Source organism: Mustela nigripes, chromosome 4, assembly GCF_022355385.1.
Source record: "Mustela nigripes isolate SB6536 chromosome 4, MUSNIG.SB6536, whole genome shotgun sequence".
In the NCBI taxonomy this organism is placed as follows: Eukaryota; Metazoa; Chordata; class Mammalia; order Carnivora; family Mustelidae; genus Mustela; species Mustela nigripes.
The window spans coordinates 118,525,038-118,541,883 of NC_081560.1; the positions used below are offsets into that span (position 1 = coordinate 118,525,038).

General features: G+C 43.0%; 1 protein-coding gene across 9 annotated transcripts in view; it reads left to right on the plus strand.

The window, feature by feature from the left end:
• Window positions 1-16,846, plus strand: part of SGMS1 (sphingomyelin synthase 1) — a 267,166-nt gene that overhangs the window by 110,512 nt on the left and 139,808 nt on the right. For all 9 annotated transcript variants that reach the window (XM_059397416.1, XM_059397415.1, XM_059397413.1 and 6 more), the window contains one exon: window positions 13,272-13,313. The gene's annotated coding sequence lies outside the window, so the exon portion shown is untranslated. The remainder of the gene's footprint in view (window positions 1-13,271; window positions 13,314-16,846) is intronic.

A 16,846-nucleotide genomic window follows, 5' to 3' on the forward strand; every position in this document is an offset into this window, starting at 1 on the left:
AACACATTTAATGAAGTTGATTCATTATGCAAGGAAGGTCATCATATAATTATATCTTTTTTAAAAAAGCATTTTTAACCTTATAGAGTTGATTTGGCCTCAGTTTGGATCATGTTGAAATTATCAACAATATGAAAGACACCCTACGAATGGGAGAAGATACTTGCAAATCATAAATCCAATAAGGAGTTAGTATCCAAAGTATATAAAGAACTTACACAACTTAATATCAAAAAACAAACAACCTGATTAAAAAATGAGCAGAGGACTTGGATAGACATTCTTTTTCTTCTAAAGACATACAGATGCCCTCAGATACATGAAAAGATGCTTAAAATCACTTATCCCCAGGGAAATGCAAATCAAAACCACAGTGAGGTGTATCACCCATATACCTGTCAGAGTGGCTACTACCAAAAAGACAAAAATAACAAGTGTTATTGAGGATGTGAGAGAAGGGAATCCTCCTTACGCTGTTGGTGGGGATATAAATTGGTGCAGCCCCTGGAGGTTCTGTAAAAAATTCAAAATAGAACTATCATATAGTCTAGTAATTCCACTTCTGGTCACTTAGCTGAAGAAAATGAAAACACCAATTTGAAGAGATACCTTTACCCCTGTGTTTACTGTAGCATTATCTACAGTAGCCTAGATACAGAAGCAACCTTAGTGCTCGTCAGTAAATGAATGAGTAAAGGAGGTTTGGTGTTTATGTGTATGTGTGTGCACGCCCACTCAGACATATATATATACACCTTAAAAAAAAAAAATCTTGCCATTTGCTTCTAACATGGATAGGCCTAGGGAGTATTACCCTAAGAGAAATAAGTCAGACAAAGACAGACACTATGTAATTTCCCTTATATGTTGAATCTAAAATATAAGACAACTGAACAAACAAAACAAAATGGAAACAGACTCCTAGAATTTTTGATGACCAGCAGACCAGGAGTTGGGGGATGGGAGAAATAGGTAACAGGGATTCAGAGGTCAACTTCTAGTTATAAATTAAGTCATTAAGTCATGGGATATAATGTACAGCATAGAGAATATGCTCAATAATATGGTAATAACTTTGGTAACAGATGGTAACTAGATTTATCATGGGGATTATTTCAGAATGTATGAAAATATTGACTCACTATGATATACACCTGATACTGATAGGATAGTGTATGTCAATTCTACTTCAATTTAAAAAAAATACAGCAAAAAAAAAAAATTGGATTGTGGTTAATCAGTTAAGCTACAGAACCTGAGGAAACTCATAAATCCAGAAATGTCCTCTGGTGAATGATGGGCAGGAATCTGCAGGTGTTGGAGTAAATGTTCTCCAGATGCCCTTACACAAATTTATAGGCGTTGAGGGATATGCATTTCTTACTGACTGTGGGAAAGAAAAGTTGAAACTGTTGATATAGATCTTTCATTATTGGTTCATAAACTGGAGAGGTTGTTTTGAAACCACCCAAGTCCCAGTAACAGGAAAATAATTCTCCTCCTCCTTGGATGGTGACTGGGGGTGTGATTTGGGAAAAGTCTATTTGAATCAGTAACTCCCTTTGCAGACACTTTAGCTGATTGAAAGCTATTATATGCCTTTTTAACTTTCATGAGGGAAAAACCACTGATTAAAAAGCTTGATACTGGAGAACTCTTAAAAAATAAAACTGACAAAACAACAGATTTAGGGCACCTGTGTCTGTTCATCTTCATTTGCCTACCTATTATTACCCCCGTAGCAATGGCATGTCATGCTTATCAGTGTTCTTGATGACCTTGACTCATGAAGATCATGTGAAATTTGATCCTGGGGATCGTTGGTAACAAAAACTAGGAAATAATCTGAGGAGTTCATTTATTTATTTATTTATTTATTTATTAGATTTTATTTATTTGACAGAGATCACAGGTAGGCAGGGAGGCAGGTAGAGAAAGAGAGGGGGAAGCATGCTCCCTACTGAACAGAGAGCCCAATGTGGGGCTCCATCCCAGAACCCTGAGATCATGACCTGAGCCAAAGGCAGAGGATTAACCCACTGAGCCAACCAGGTGGCCCGAGGAGTACATTTAAAGAAGGTGTTTAGGATACAATGTGGATGAAAACAAGTTACAAGATAGTACACATGTATGTCCATCATTTGGTAAAATCAACCATGTTTCCAGTATTTATGGCAAACCCAAGTAACTCTTATAAGAAAATAAATGTTATTAGAAGTTGGGGGAAAACCTAGTTCTCCATAAAGCAGTAAATTGACTATTTTATAATATCAGGGGGAGGAGCAAAGATGTTGAAGAATATTTTAATAGTTTAGTAACCTGGAAATGTCCACATGTTGTGGCCAGAAAAGTAATTATGAAACTGTCTATATATAGTCTGAGCTTATAAAATGAATACACTTATAAAATAAGTACATAAAAAGTATATATAAAAAGTATACATAGTATGCAAAAGTATACAAGAAATACACAAAAATTATACAGAAGGGTAAACAATTTTCATTTAATCTTATATAGGCATTAGTGGATCAGAGTCCAGTCCTCCTCAAAAGAGATTGGAAAGATGTATTTCCTAGTGGTGAGTGCTTCTGATCAAGGGCCAGTTACTGGGTGTTTTTCTTGTCCGTGCATATTTTCATTTTCTAATATTCAAAAAACATACAGGAGCACGCAGGTGGCTCAGTTGGTTAATAAGTATCTGACTCTTGGTTTCAGATCAGGTCTGATCTCAGGATCATGAGATTGAGCCCTGAATGGGGCTCTGCTTGGGTTTCTCTCTCCCTCTCCCTCTGCCCCTTCCCCCAAGCTTGCTCTCGCTCTCTCCCTCTCTTTGTCTCTAAAATAATAAATTTTTTAAAAGATTTATTTATTTAATTATTTGACAGAGCTGGTAAAGAGCACAAGTAGGCAGAGTTGCAGGCAGAGGAAGAGAGAGAAGCAGGCTCCCCGCTGAGCAGGGAATCGAAATATGGGACTGGATCCCAGGACTCTGGGATTATGACCTGAGCTGAAGGCAGCTGCCCAACTGACTGAGCCACTCAGGTGCCCCTAAAATACACTTGATCTTAGCCAAAAGGCCGAGAAGCGATGTGCCCCTAAAATAATAAACAAATCTTTAAGAAAAAATAAAACATCTAGTATTTTTTTTTTCAAATAGGGGAAAAGTCGAAAAACTGTAATACATTACAGAGAGATTTTCACTTACTGAAAGAGAAGAAATTCAGCCCAGAAAGTCACGTTTCTTTGATCTGGGCAGCTAAGCCTCATCTTATTGTTTGATAACTGAGCCATTTGAGGATTTTTGTTTTAACCCGGGCCTCCTAAGGGAGGTGATGCTTTGTAGCCTGCCGTTCTTACTACTTCAGTGATGCAAACTTAAGACATCGGGGCAGCTAGTGGTCATTCAGGGGCTCAGGTTACCGCTGGAGGGTGAGGCCCCTGTGGTCTTTGTATGTGGCTGGCCTGGATGGACACTTAGCTTATGGCTGAGGAATACTCTCAGTGGAAGAAACTCAAGAGCCAGGCTAAGTGAATCATTTTCACTAGGATATGGATTTCCAAGATGTAGTCTCTGGAGTTCTGAAAAGCAAGAGATAGTGCATCCCTACAGCCTTTTCTTGGAGAGTCTCTGTGTGCCTTAGCATTTTCAAGGTTCTGAGAAATTCTGGAGCAAAGAGACAGATCACTGCAGCCAGAGAAGGGTTTCTAGTGGAATTCCACTGACAATTAGGAGTGGAGAGCCAGGCAGATGGGCCTTGAAGGGACGAGGAGGCACTAAAGAGGAGGAGGAGATTTTTCTGGTCAAGGAGGTGCCTGTAAAAGATCGGGGAGGGACCTGAAACTTTCGAGTTCTCCATACCTAAGGATGTGGTTTTAAGGGGGCAGTTTTACATGTGCATGAAGCTTGAAATGGTTTCCCAAACACATGGTAGCCTTGCAAAGTGTGTTTAAATCACATTTTTTAAATTACGTAAATAAATTCCTATTTTAAGTCTTAGTAGGAGACTTGCTACTTGCAGGAATCGTTGTGATTTCTACTGTAAAAATCCTTAAGAGTCATGTAGTTTTATGCATCGGGGTTGTTTACATCAAGAAGCCACTGACTTTTAGTTCATGGGTTTTCTTACAGCATTTAGACGAATGAATGATACATTTAACCTCCTGCTCACTGGGTCTATAAAGTGGAATCATTTGGCCCTGTTTTCTGCTTGATGTCTGTAGTTCTTTGTTTAAAGAAGTCATGTCAAGTGATGGGAAGAGAACCCCAGGCTCCTGTTTTGGGGAGTCTGAAGGCTTCGAGAATTAAATAATCATGCCTGTGTGCACGTGCCATGCTTGGCTAATTTTTCTGGATAGGTCTTTTAGCTCAGAAAACTTAGGCACGAGGGCAACAGATTAGAACCAAGATGATGACTTTTTTCCGAGTAAATGGAGTTACCTCACTTTCTAGGTTGTGCGTTCTTCCACCTGTCTTCATTGCATAGCTCGGCCTGTTGTTTTAGCTATGTTTTCACACACACACACACACACACACACACACACACACTCACACACACACTGTCTGCTACATGCATTGACTTGGATTTTGTTTATATTATATCCATTAAGAAGTGGATGCACGATGTACATCTCTGCATTTGGAATTCAGCGTTTCACATCAGTTGTCACGTACTGGTGTACATAAAGAACTGAGAATGTAACTTGCTTTACTGATGTCATCGACATTTGTATATTACCCCTATATCACTCTGTCCTAATTATAAGGATTTGACTCCCAAATAGCATGGACCAGTTACTTCATAGCCTAGTGAGTTATACTGTTACCAGTTACTGTGAGTACTTTTCTAGATGTTTATTTTCTTTTAGAAGACTTTATTTATTTTTATTTGAGAGAGAAAGAGCGAGACAGAGGAAAATAGAGAGGGAGAAGGAGACTCCCTGACGTGGGACTCAATCCCAGGACCCCAGGATCATGACCTGAGCTGAAGGCAGACGCTTAACGGATTGAGCAACCTAGGCGCCCCCTTTTCTAGATGTTCATAATGGAATGATGTTTAAAATGGATTGTCACAGCCAAGGAATGATTTTCAAAAAGCTAAAAATGTATTTCATGTAGATATAAAATGAACATGTAGGTTTTATTTAACTCAATGAGGAAATTAAAGGGAAATCTGAGGAACTGGGGAAAAAAGTCATGATTTTATGGTTAGAAAAAGAACAGTACAAAGTACTGTTTTGGGTTATCTTTTCTCTGAGGCAGAAGTCAGACCTTACTTGCATTGCTGTGGCAGATTATTTGGAACTCTGCCAGTTGTACTGAGTTGTGAAATAGACAGTGGGTCAGAGGTTCCTAGTCCTGTGACTGGGATGTCCCCCAGGGGGCCCTGGTGATGTCTAGCATGCCACTGAAGGGACGTCTAGGAGTTTTCTTTTGTTCCCTTTCAAAATCTTGGACATTTTTTTCTGACATCATTCTAAAAATATTTTGAGCAATTTCATTTGTTGAATGCTTACAGTTTTAGACCTTGAGACAAATGCTTGTCTAATTTGTTAAAAGCTGCGAGCTGAGATAGGTATTTAGGGTAGGTATTTGGGTTCCCAGTGTCTGGTTTTGGTACCATGTCCCCACACCGCTACCCCACCCCAGTGGAATGCTGAAAGTATGGTTAAGATGGTAGCACTGTTCCTGATATAAATATTCTCGCTAATGACTAAGCAAATACTAGTCTCTCTGATTTTTGGTTTCTTTAAGGGAGAGCTGGGATTTCGTATCATTGGCTATTTTAAATGAAAAATAGAGTAGCTGAAAACAACTGAAAAATTCCAGTATTCTTTGTATAGATAGCGAAAATGGGACAGTCTGGAAACTGGCATGTTTTAGGAACCTTTATAGAAAAATTTGTTAATTCCAATTAATCGGATGAGAAATCATGTGACGGCCCAGGTGAGAGCGCATGCTTCCCGTCACTGCTCCCGGTAGAGCCCTCCTCGGGACAGAGGGGCCTGTTGACTCTCCCCGCGCTGGCCCTGCCGAGGTTAAAGGTCACAGACAGAACTTAGAGACCCTCCCCCCAAGTGGCCTTCCTTTCTAGCTGAGAAACCTGGCGAGAAAGGAACTTGAACAGGCCTCCATTTCCTGAAGATTTTGGCCTCAGGTTCCTTAGCAAGTGATGGGAGCTGTTCGACCTCAACAAGGTGGTTTTGTCCCACGCAGATGCGTCCGTAGCAGGTCCTTCCCCGTAAGTTCAACGTTCGTGGCCATCATGAGCTCTGCCTGCGGTGATTTGCTAGTGGTAGAAACCAGGGCAGGCTGACCCCGGGACGGTGTGCACTTCCTACGACACATGTGGCCCAGACCCTCAGCAGCAGCCCCCTTGGCCTTGTACCCCAGCATCTAACTAGCAACTTCCTGTAGGGTTTTTGGAGTCCAGGTTTAGAGACAGCCATCTGATTGGCTGGCCCCATTTTTTTTAGGTTCCCGGCCAGCCCATGAGCGGCTGCCTTGTGGTCAGGTGTTCCTGCAGGTCCAATCCGCTGCGGCTGTGTATATGGAGTTGCATCACGTGGCCGAGTACCCGGAAGTCAGAGGGCTGCGCTGACGCCCTGACGCGCGTCCGCCCGCATCCGCTACGAGTCACGTGGCCGATTCTCAGCCGGGAACTGGAGTTAATAAATTAACCTGCTCCTACACTGGACTGACTTTGGGATTTCTTTTTCATCCATCTTGTATTATTAACAGTTAGCTAAGTTTTCCTTCTTCCAGTGCCAGGAAAGGGCGGTTCTGTGACCGGCAGTAGTTAGGGCAGCTGGGCTGGCCGGCCCTGCTGGGTTTTTTCCTCAAGTCCGAACTGCTTCAAAGTGTTTAAAAAGGAAATCGGAACGTTCTCTTTGTGCTCAGTTCCTTTAATTTTCATTAAATATGTGTTCTCGGTAGCTAGAAAGAAACAAGATCCTAAAGGCATGGTGTTTGGATTAGTTTTAAAGGCGCGTGTCTGGAATTGCCGGCCTTGCGTGTGCTCCGTGTCCGCGTACGGGTGCCGCAGGCCGGGCCCCCAGCCGCCCGCAGGGCTTCCTGCGGGTACAGACGGCCTGCAGGTGCGGACGGAGGCTCCGAGAGGAGAAGAGGGAGTCTGGGCCTGGCTTGGGGTCTAGAGTTTGGTGGAGGGTCTGCTGTCGGGGTCCCCTCAGGCATCCAGGAACCGTGAGAACCAAGATAAGGGCCCACGTGTCACTTCTTGGAGCCAGGGGTCCCGGCGTGGAGATGTCTAGCTCTGGTGGCTGGAATGCGCATATGACAGCCTCATCCTCTCCTGGTCCTTCCTTAGATGTCTTCTAGACACACGCCATTGGTCTTAGACCCCGTGTGTCAAGAGGGGGTGCAAGTCCTAGCAAGAACAGAAGCAGGAAAAGGAGCAAAAAGGTTTTTGTGGATCCCTTCAGTTCCTCTGTGTCACCATGACATAATCTCTGCTTGTGAGACTTTCTGACTAGTTGGGAAGATGGTGTTTGCAAGGGAGGCTGCTGGGACCACAGTGGATGAGACCTCAATTAAGTAGTTTTCAAAAGGCGTTATAGCTTTTGATCCTTCTGCAATCAAAACTTTTCTTGTTAGTAGCATACCACTGTGGAAAGATGGCTTTAGTGAAAGGTAAGTTATAATCAGATATTAAGTGGGACTAATTACCAAACCAGCATTTACTGGGTGTGCATGTGATACCTTGAGGACAATGTTTTTGTTAAGTAAAAGAGAGATCACGTAGAAAATTCCTGTATTATTGTAAATATGTTGATTTTCACTGTTCTCTCTAAGCGGGGTCGTGGGCATGATTGACAGTGAGGGAGCAGAGAAGGGAAGGTCATGAGAGAGAATTGCAGATTCAAACATTCGAATAACAACGAACAGATCTTTTGAAGGTGGGTCAACCTCTAGTTTTGAAAATGGTGACTTGGGTGTGCAAAGTGGTGGCTGACCTAACCTGAGAAGTTTGATGGAATTGGTCAAGAAAAACCCGTTAGGATTTCTTGGATCATCCACGATGATCGGCACCATCGTAGGTGCCGAGAGCATGTTGGCAGGGATAAAGTGTGGCCCTTCTCCTTGAGGAACTGCGATTCAATAACGTTTGAGGAAGATTATATTGGCACATCCATGGGTAGGGTTTTTAGTAACCACCAGATCCCCTCCAGTAAAGCAGGGCAGGGCATTGCTTATACGAGGACCTGCCATGTCAGAAAATTCTTTTCTCAGTTTGTGAGTGTCTGAGCACAAGTTTGAGGCGCCCGAGACTCTTCTGGGCAGACTTCAGTGGGGAAATAGGGGGAGATTTTTTTTATTTGGGGTGGGAGCAGGGGTAGCTGAGGATTTAATTAATATAAAAACCATTACTTGTGTTTGAAAGACCCTTTTCTGTGTCCCTTATACCCTGTTCCCATCAGTAGCAAGAACATATTCACTGGTCTCAGGGATTAGAACAAGAGCCATGAAGTGGCCAGGAATGGTCGCCCGGTCTCAGGCAGGGAAACGCTAATGTTGGTTGATGTTCCTTACCTTCCCATTACCACTTGGCACACGGAAGTGTAAATAGTGGTTTGGGTGTTCCTTTTGGCCGAGCTGTGAGCTCTTTCACCGAAGCTGCTCTGAGATTTCTGTGTGATCCCACTCAGGAAAGTTTTGCTGAAAACAGGATAAAAGGGACTTTCCTTCTTCCTTCCGAGGAAGGCACTTACCTCCTCTCTGGGGAAGGGGAGAAGGGGTGATTTTTCGCCTGAGGTCACACTGAGGTCTTCAGGGATTAGCTTCAGACCATTTTGCTTTGTTCCCATTAATTTCTCTCCTCACTTCCCTTACTGTAGTTGCTCTCACTCTCCGTCGTCTCTGGGAATGGTTAGCGCCTTATATTTCCCTGAAAATGCTTGCCCCCCCCCATAATGCTTTCCTTTGGTTCCCATACATTTTAGTGGGCTGAAGTTTGCAGACCTGTCCTTTTCTTCCAGGTGAGCCTGTTCCTCCAAACTCTGCTCTTCAAATGCACTTTACAGAAGAGAAGGGAAGGCCCTTTGAAAGGCAGGTTGGGAAGTCTCCAGGGTAGTTAATGGATGATTTGTGTGTGTGTGTGTGTGTGTGTGTGTGTGTGTGTGTGTGTGTTGGTGGGGGGGGTGGTTTATGTTTTCTTTTACACCCCGCTGAGCAGCTCCGAGAAGGGGCTCTGGCTTCCGGGGAGAACCATTATGTCCTGCCCATCGAAGCAAGGGCTGAGGGGCAGTGGGGAAGAGACATCCAATTCCGTCTTGGTGCTAGGCTTAAAATCTGGAAAAAGTTGACTGCGGTGCAGTGAGGGGCAGATCAAGGCTTTCTTGGAGTGTCATCCCACATTGCTCTCCCTGGTGAAGGGGGTGATGCCAGCTGCTACCAGAAGGCAGCCTGGCAGGGTCCGCAGGTGCCCACGGCCCCTTCCAGTCATGTAAACTTGACCTGATGCCTGCCCCTTAATCCATCCCTCCTGAAAGACTGCTGAGGTTCTCCTCCAAGCAAGAGAGAGAGAGAAACCGTGCAATTAAACTGTGCTTGTTGTTAGAGATGAGGAAGAAAGCACTAACTTTGTACTTTGGATTTTGTAGTCGGAGATTAAGACTTAATTTGCATTTGCTGTTTATGAGTGAGAATGAGAAAAACTGCAGTGGTCTTTACTATTCTAATAAAGTGTCATCTTAATGGAAAAATGTAATAAAAATAGAAAAGTATAATTAAATTGATCTTATGCTGTTACTGGTCTCCGTATTATTCTCGTCTAATTACACACCATCGTCCCACTGAGAAGAAATAACTGAATTATAATTACAGAGTTGGGCTGGGGCTGCCAACAGTGAAGCGTGCCCACCGCAGTTTCCTGTCACGTGTCCGTGGTGGGCAGTGGCAGCTGATTTCAGCTTCGTCTCCTTGGGTTGTCCTGTGGGCAGCCTCTTCCTCCCCATCGCTCAGGCTGGCCCCCAAGATGAAGCCATTCCAGGAGGAAGTGATAAGGTTTGACAGGACTGGCCCTTCAAATATAAACCTGTAAAGTGGGAGCTGGCCATGCCTTCTGGAATGCTGTGAACTTGAATCTTTTCCTTCCTCAGTTGAAGAAGCCTTGCTTCTCTAACACTCATTCCTTTTCACCCTTTTGAGCCTTCCGCCCCAGTGTGGTTTTTCTAGAGAGGAAGTCAGCGCTAGGAGACACAGAGTGGGGTGAGTATTGCTCCCCAGAATTAGCAAATAAGGGAAGACTCCCTTATTCTGTCTTCTTTCCCCCTAGTATTCTCCTACCTGTCGCTGGGTTACTGTCTGCGAAGATCCTTGGCTTTCTGCACTTGGTCTCAACTGAAAGTTAGAGCCACAGCCCAACCCATATGGAAAAGTATTTTCCCCCCTGTATGCTTTACTGTGCAAGTGGGCCCGATCCCATATACAGAAGATCCCCAGAGAGCTCTCTGCTGCTTGATCCATTAGCTCCTCTATGAGAAAGAGACCGTCCAAGCCTATTTTTGGTTCTGTCCTCACGCCACTTGCCATCAAGACATCACCCCATCTCACAGGGCAAAGGCAGGCCGATACCCTTCATTCAGGATATAGTGAAAGAATCATTAAGTAATTTTTAAATGGAACAGCAGGCTTGGTCACTTCCATCTGGAAGCCAGAATAGTGTCGCTGGTACCCTGCAGAGCTGATGGGAACTCTTACCTTCTTCCTCGCACTGTGGCCTTGGCCAGGTTTGCAAGCTTGGACAGGTTACCTGATCCCTCTGGGCCTAGGGGCTACATAGGATCCGCGGGGGATCCTAGGCCTCCCTGCTTTGCACAGTTCTCCTAGGATTAAATGTTAAGGCAATTAATTGATTTACATATGGTGTCTGAAGGTCCTAGCTATTGACGTTATTTCGTACTTCTCAGTGAGGGTGCAGAAGGCGGTTTGAGCGACATGCCTGCCTTTCGGCGAACACATCACATGGAGTCTTACCTCCGCTCTTCTTGGATGTTTTCTTGCCTCGCTGTCTTTGAGTAGCAGAATAGAACATTCTTCTTTTGAACTGTGTTCCGTGCTTTTTGAAAATATCTATGATTGAATTAAATATTCATGCAGGTATGGTGTGTCGTTTGAAGGTGGCATTATCATAGGGTCCTCAGTAATTTTCTGGTGGCAATTTGCCTCTGCATCTGTGACTTTTCCTGACGGACATCATGTTCTTTTGATTTCTCCCGCTGCAGTGGGAAAAGCATACAGAGCATAAAACAAATGAACATGACAGAAAATTACACTTTGTGAAGCGTACGGATATCTTTTGAAACTTCTCCTTTGAGGCTCAGAAAGATAAGTGGGCCTACTTTACAAACAACAGAACTAGTCAACTCTCTGGTAATTCAGAAGACTTTTGTGGACCCCGGATTACTTGATCTTTGCCTTTAAATGACTCACGAGCAGGAACCGTATAGTATATTCTGTATTGAATTAGCCTGGCCTCTTTTCTGAACATTTTCCTTTTGGTTTTCTGGTGTCTCTAGCCCTGCATAGAAGCCATGAAGAAGAACAGCTTTGGAGGTGCCTGGGTGGCTCAGTCGGTTAAGCACCTGCCTTTGGTCAGGTCATGATGTCAGGGTCCTGGGATGGAGTCCCACATAGGGCTCCCTGCCCAGTGGGGAGTCTGCTTCTCCCACTCCGTCTGTTGCTCCTCCTGCTTGTGCTCTCTCTCCCTCTCAAATCAGTAAAATCTTTAGGAAAACAAAGGAGGAACTGTTTGGCCTTACCAATTGTTTAGCTTGGCCTGTCACCCTTACCCACTTGGAGACTCTGCATCCTTATCTGTCTGCAGGCTTCAGAGTGGTTGGAAGATCAGAGGAGTTGATGTATCTGTCCTTTAGTCTTGCTTTTAGCACAAACTCGTCTGGTTATTACCTGTATTTTCATAGCTATTTTTGTACCTATAGAAAGGAGATCAATCTCGGTCCTCCCTTCCCTCATCTAACCACCAATGAGACATGCAGCTGTTTATATCATAGCTTCTGTGTCCTACAGTCTCGAGATGCTGCAGGTTGACCTCGAATAGCATCCAGTCAACCAGTTTCCTCTGATGTGTCAACATCTTTCTGAGACAGTATCTCCTTGTTATCTGTGATGACTTGCTTCTCTCTTCCCGGAGCATTTTATTTTGGTCTGGATACAGGGGTTTGTGGATCTCAGACAGATGTCTGGATAACAGGGTCTTGCCCGCAGGCGAAACTAATGTGTGGTGTTTGACAGGTGACCTCTGGGGAGAGCGGTGGCTGCAAGGGTGTGTTGGCTTTAGGTAGATTAAGTGAGCCTCTCAAGATTTTTTTTTTTTTTCTTCTGTATGCCGGGAATATGTTAATACAAATGTTACTTAAGTTTTTAAAAAGGTAACTTTGGGGGCACCTGGGTGGCTCAGTCAGTTAAGCATCTGTTTTTTCTGCTCAGGTCACAATCTCCAGAGTTCTGGGATCGAGTCCTGCATCGGGCTCCCTGCTCAACGTGGAGTCTCCTTCTCCCTCTGCCTCTCCCCCTGCTCATGCGCTCTCTCTCTCAAATAAATAGTCTTTTTTAATTAAAAAAAAAAGGGTAACTTTTTCCTCTTTCTATAGGTACCATAATTCACACTTGTATTGGAAGGGTGATAGCTCATTCTTAGTTGAGAAAGTCTTTAATGAAATTAAATGAGGAAGCAAGTCTAAGCCTTTAAGGGGGTGTATGTTGAAGATGACTTAGAAACTCTTCGATCATACTCATTCTCATATACATGGTCTGTAAATGTTCTACTTGCTAGTAATTGTGTTCAATAAAGAATTAGAATTTAAACAGGTTGCTACCCTTTTACCCTGTAGTAATTCTTATAGTTGAAAATCATTGAAAAATTATTTTTTCTTGCTTTTTTATCTTTCTCTGTATCATCAATTAGCAAATTATTTGCCTGCCTGGAGAAGAGATAATTCAGAAAAGCGTATGGTTTTAAAACTCATGCTCTATCGTTAGGTATGCTTGTTACACAGTTTTTTATGACTTTTTATTTGCTTGCTTGCTTCTGCATGACTTTGCCTAATAAAATTTACTCTGTATTACCGTGGCAGCCAGAAATTAGCTGGAAGTGGGAAAGAACAGTTTTTGCTATGGATAGAGAACAAGAAGTAAACAGTAGTTACCTTGGGTTTTAGTTTTTTTCTTAGAAACAGCTTGTTTTCTTATAAGCTGCTCATTACATTTTAATTTACTTAGTATTTTCTTCTAGGTTGGAAGGAAGATTGATACAGACAAAAGCGACATGATTCAGGTAATGGGTTTTTAATTTCTTTTTGTACCTTTTAGACTTGATTTGTATTTCCCATGTTTTTCCATGGAAAAGACCTTAAAAAAAAAACACAACCAATTTTTGTGGCCAATTTGAATATATAGAGAATGTTTTGGGTATATAAAGATAATAGTCAAATGCTTACTTACACCATTTAATTAACTTAGTCACTTATTGTATATTTAATAATTGTGTGTCTCTGTCACACAGTATTATAACTCATGCTGTCTCCTACCTCAGAGTAGTTTTTCTTCCTTTTCCTCCCAGTCCTTACGTACATATCTGATGTCGGCGGCTCTATTATTGGTGACATTGTTAAAGCACCCAGTAGCATTTTCCAGAGCACATTACCATTTTGGTTGGCTGCGATGCAGCACATTGGGAATCCATGTGTGAGGCTATAATTGGAAGTTTTACTCCAAGCTGTAAGGAACCATGTGCCCAGTGTTAGGACAGCTGTTATCTTGGAGCTGTCCACTGGGTGATGGTTTGTGGGTTGGCTTTGTGAAATACTCTCTCCTTCTTTCTTGCTTCCATCTGTTCATTTGTTTAGTATATTTATTTTGAGGTAAGTACATGCCCATTGTTTACAATTAAAATAATACTATAACGGGGATGTTTGGGTGGCTCGGTTGATTAAGCGTCCGACTCTTGATTTCAGCTCTGGTTGTAATCTCAGGGTTGGGAGGTCGAGCCCCACATCTGGTTCCTCGTGCAGCACAGAATCTGCTTGGGATTCTCTCTCCCTCTCCCTCTGCTTCTCCTGCCTTCTCACACACGCTCTCTCTCAAACAAATAAATGAATCTTTAAAAGAAAACACAATCCGGTAACAGCCATCCCCCATTGTACTTACACTGCTGTCACTCCTGTGCCCAGAGGCAGCCCTTTCTGACTCTTCTCCTTATACTCTCTCGCATTTGCCTGCCTATTTCTAAATAACACACCATATGCTGTGAGTGTCACTTACTGGTCTCTCTTAAAATTTTAGACTTTTACTGATTTCCTGCTAAGGATTTAGCCCTCACATGTCATCCCTTACCCTCAGCTTGCGCCACCCCCTCCTGTCTCCACTTGATGTGTATAGTCATGATACTGTGTGTGAGAACATTAGTATTTAATGTTTGCTTTATTACGACTGGGTTTTGTTTGTGGCTGAGCATTGTGACACTTACGTGGAAATGTCTCAGGGTGTTCTGCTTCCCAGCTGGTTGTGTGTGATCTGCTTTGTTTCTCTGGAAAATGTTTGACTCTTCTGTATTCCCCAGAGTGCGGAAATTCCCAGCTGGGGCACATGTCTTATAATCTTTTGATGTCAGTGGTCCTTTCAATTCTGAAACTCACATCCTTCAATTTGGGAAATTTTCTTATACTACTTGGATAATGTCCTTTCCACTCTTTTTTCTCTTTCTTGCAAGCTTGTTATTTGGATATTTGACCCACTGGTTTTATTCTTTCATTTTCTTACTTTTTTTTCTTTAAAGATTTTACTTATTTATTTGACTGAAAGAGAGAGAGGGAGCACAAGCAAGGGGGAGTGATGGGTAGAGAGATAGTGAGAAGCAGGCCTCTTGCTGAGCAGGGAGCCTGATGCCAGGGTCGATCCCAGGACCTTGGAATCATGACCTGAGTGGAATGTGGGCTCTTAACCGACTGAGCCACCCAGGCGTCCGTTCTGAGCTATTTTCCATCTCTGGGTGTTTTTGTTCTTTCTGAGAGATTTTCCCGTTATTGTTGAACTTTTAATATCTGCCAGCATGTTTTAATTTTTATTGGTCTCTGAATATTTTATTTTTAAAAAGAGGATCCTGTTCTTGTTTGATAGGAATAGGGATGGTTTGTTTGGATGGGGGAAAAGATCTGGGGCTCTAATTGCCCCTCCATATTTTGGCTTCAAACAACACAGTATTTTTTTGACCGTACAGTTCTGTACATCAGAAGTCTAATGGTTCTCACTGGGTCCCAGTCAAGGTATCTGGTTGCCTGCCTTCCTGGAGGTTCTAGAGGGAAATCCGTTCCCTGTCTGTTCTAGCTTCTAGAGGCTGTCGTCTGACATCCTTGGTTGTTGACCCCCTTCTGGGTAGGGGCCGCTTTAAGTGAGCAGGTCAAATACATCTTATACTGCATTTCTCTGACTTCTGCCTCCTTTTTTCACTCTTTAGGAATCTTGTGATTACACTGGACCCACCTAGATAATCCAGGATAATCTCCTCCTACCTTTTTTTAAAAATTGTGGTAAAAAAACAAAAAAATACAAAATTTACCATTTTAACCATTTCTAAGTGCCTGGTACAGTAGTGTAAACTATATTGATACTGTTCTGCCACAGACCTCTAGAACTTTTTCATCTTACGAAACTGGCATTCTGTACCCATGGACGGGGCTCTCCCAGCCTCCCTGCCCTAGCCTCTGGCATCCACTCTTTACTCCCGATCCCTAATAGCCTGACTGCTTCACGTACCTCATGGAAATGGAGTCTTACACTTTTCCTCTTTGGGCGACAGGCTTCTCTTACTCAGCATAATGTCCCCAAAGTTCTTCCATGTTGTAGCACATGACAGGATTGCCTCATTTAAAAAAATTTTTTTTTAATTTTTTTATTAACATAAAATGTATTATTAGCCCTAGGGGTACAGGTCTGTGAATCGCCAGGTTTACACTTCACAGCACTCACCATAGCACATACCCTCCCCAATGCCCATACCCCACCATCCTCTCCTTCCCCCTACTCCCTGGCAACCCTCAGTTTGTTTTGTGAGATTAAGAGTCTCTTACGGTTTGTCTCCCTCCCGATCCCACCTTGTTTCATTTTTTTCTTCCTTGCCCCCCAAACCTCCCACGTTGCCTCTCAAACTCCTCATATCAGGGAGATCATATGATAATTGTCTTTCTCTGCTTGACTTATTTCGCTAAGCATGAGACGCTCTAGTTCCATCCATGTTGTCGCAAATGGCAAGATTTTGTTTCTTTTGATGGCTGCATAGTATTCCATTCCACATTCCATTCCACATCTTCTTTATCTATTCCTCTGTTGATGCACATCTAGGTTCTTTCCATAGTTTGGCTCATTTTTTTAAGACTAAGTGTTAATATCCCATTTTATGTCTCTACCACTTTTTCTTCAACGATTCACCTGTTGACGGACATTTAGGTTGCTTCTCCCTCTTGGCTATTGTGAATAGTGCTGCAGTGAACCTGGGTGTGTAGGTATCTTTGTTTTAAATTTTTTTTTTAATTTAAAAAGTTTTCCCCATGTTTTATTCAACTATAATTAACATTTAGTGTTCTGCTAGTTTCATGTGTGCAATATACTGATTTACAGTTCTCTGTATCACCCCATGCTCATCGAGACAGGTGCACGCCTTCATCCCCATCACCGTTTCCCCCATCCTCCACCCATACCTCCCCTCCAGTGACCATCAGTCATTTGTCTAGAGTTACAATTTTGTCACTTTTGGGGACACCTGGGTGGCTCAGTTGGTTAAGCACCTGCCTTCGGCTCAGGTCATGATCCCAG